Raw genomic sequence first — 2,700 nt, forward strand, 5'->3', positions numbered from 1 at the left:
TTATTTTTCATTCTAGGCATAGAAAGTAAAGTCTTTTACTTGGTTAACAATGTAAGACGTAGGAATCCAGGAGTCAAAATCCAGGTCAGGTGTGGGTGCTAGGTCAGTATATTCCCAGGAATTATGTTTAGAAATGACGTTTGGGATTCTATCACAGTGAAGGACTCACCAACCAGTCATGTCACATCTGGACATGAAACCAATGCTATTTGGAAAACCAACTAAGTTATTAGTCTTACCCTGAATCCCATTTAGCAAACAAGATGGTATAGGGAGATTATGACCCCAAAATATTGGGGGAAATGTTTGCATGTTTTTGTTTTATCTTGCTACATTTTAAAAGTAATGTCCCTTTGTAAAAACTACATGACTTTAAGTGGATAAATATAACTAGTCGCTGGTGCCCTAACAAATTCAGAAATAATATTTAAAAAGGAGATTGAGACCCCATGGAAGTAGAGAAAGAGACACCCATAAATCCCTTTAGCTACCTGTGGACTCTGAGGAAGGAGATAAAGTCCATCTCACCCTGATGGAGTGGGGCCAGAACACATGTATTTTGTGGGGCCTCATCTGGCATAAAATTGGGATCCTGGGAGAGATTCTCTACCTGGGACTATAGAGTTTATATACTTTCATTTATAGAATCTTAGAGAAATTGTAAAAAAGAAATAAATTGGGCTATAATTATACAGTCAACTTTCAAACATCTATTCCTTCACAAGTCAGTTTCACTGAGATTGTCTTGTAGACCTTTGAATTTGATGAATATTGATAATCTGAATACCCATACTTGTTACAATGCTGAATTCTGAATAAATATTGATACTGAGTCTAATGAGAGAAATATGGAGTTTGCATCACTAGAATCCTGGTGTCCGATTGAGAAATATTGATGTTTTTCTTTTCAGTCTTTATACAGAACTAGACTACCTGCCATATTTTGATATACTTATACCCCACTATTTCATAGTACAAAATTTATTTCACTACATGCCTGGAAATCACAAAGAACCAACCCATAGCTCCTTTACTTGATAATCTCAATCATCTCTGGATATATTTGACCTTTTCTATTAAAAGATAATTGCCCCAACTTATGTTTTTTTTTTTTCCGTTAGGTGAGTTTTCAGTTCCATTTGTATTGCTTTTGTAGTGTCAAGGATGGATTGGGGGTGTGGTGCTCTTTGGGATAAGGATCCAGATGAAATTTGCCTGAATCTTTCAGTTGATTGCCTATGGTTCAGGGATCTCTAAAGGCCTCATGTGCTGAGAGAATGATCCAGGACACATCTTAGCTGTTTGATTCTGTGCATGTTATTTAACCTTTTGTCCCCAGGTAACTTTTTTAACCCTATCAAATGCACCTTTCCCTATGGCAAGACACAGTCCCTGCTGATGCCGGTGCCATGGGCTGTCATCCTGCCTGCTGTTATAGGTACTGTAAAAATAAGAAGTACCCAAAGTCCCATTTCTGTAGGGGAGTTCCTTATTTCAAGATAAGAATCTTCGATGTTGGTAGAAAGAAAGCGCAAGTGGATGTATTTCCATTGTGTGGCCATATGGTGTCAGATGAATATGAACACCTGTCATCAAAAGCCTTGGAAGCAGCTCGTATCTGTGCCAACAAGTACATGGTGAAGAGTTGTGGCAAGGATGGCTTTCATATTTGTGTTTGGTTACATCCTTTTCATGTCATGTGCATCAATAAGATGTTGTCATGTCCTGGGGCTGATAGGCTCCAGACTGGCGTGTGAGGAGCCCTTAGGAAGCCCCAGGGCACTGTAGCCCATGTACACACTGGTGGCCAAGTTATCATGTCAATTTGATCCAAGGTCCAGAATAAAGAACATGTGATTGAAGTTTTGTGCAGAGCCAAGTTCAAGTTTCCTGGTCTCCAGAAGATCCACATCTCCAAGAAATGGGGTTTCATCAAGTTCAATGCTGATGAGTTTGAGTACATGATAGCTGAGAAGCATCTCATTCCTGATGGCTGTGGGGTTAAGTACATCCCCAGCCAGGGCCCCTTGGACAAATGGACTCATGAGGGGTGTGTGCTGTGACATCTACCTTTCACAGGCAGTAAATAAACTAGATACTGCTACAAACAAACAAACAACAACAACAACAAAAAACCATAGTATCAAATGCAGAGCTTCCTGGTTGGGAGTTCTCTATACAGGTGAAAGTATAGTCCCATACAGGTATGGATATGCATAGCTATATTGGTGTGCAAATTAACTGAGACAAAATAAAATAATTGCATTTGCTGACATCCCAGAAACCTCACAACCTTTTAAGTCTTTGAAACCTTTAAAATGCAATGAATCCTCTATTTGCTTCAGTTACTTGTTTTTGTTTGTTTGTTTGTTTTTGTTTTTGTTTTGTTTTGTTTTGATTTTTGTTTTGTCATGGAATTCACAAGATGAATATTTATCTGCACTGCTGGGCTATGGTAAAGAGTTATATTGTATGATGCCATATACACTTGGGAATTTCTTCAATTCTGAAATGAATTTAAAACTGAATCTCATCAATATAATTGCATTTGCCCAATCATCAGTACTCAGTCTTTGTTTTTTTTTTTCTTAGCCATGATAAATATAATTTTCATCATAACAATGATTAACAAGTAGCTTTGTTTTGTATTGGTCTCTCTTTTCTTCCAACTTCAAGAAATCTAATATTCATAATAGAGCA

At 37.7% G+C, this 2,700-nt stretch overlaps 1 pseudogene; it reads left to right on the forward strand.

Moving 5' to 3' along the window:
* The first annotated feature begins 1,409 nt into the window (after nucleotides 1-1,409).
* On the forward strand, nucleotides 1,410-2,063 carry LOC114045848 (annotated as a pseudogene).
* The last annotated feature ends 637 nt before the right edge of the window (nucleotides 2,064-2,700 follow it).

The sequence above is a fragment of the Vombatus ursinus genome, unplaced genomic scaffold, assembly GCF_900497805.2.
Source record: "Vombatus ursinus unplaced genomic scaffold, bare-nosed wombat genome assembly UNPS02014779.1, whole genome shotgun sequence".
NCBI classification, from domain to species: domain Eukaryota; kingdom Metazoa; phylum Chordata; class Mammalia; order Diprotodontia; family Vombatidae; genus Vombatus; species Vombatus ursinus.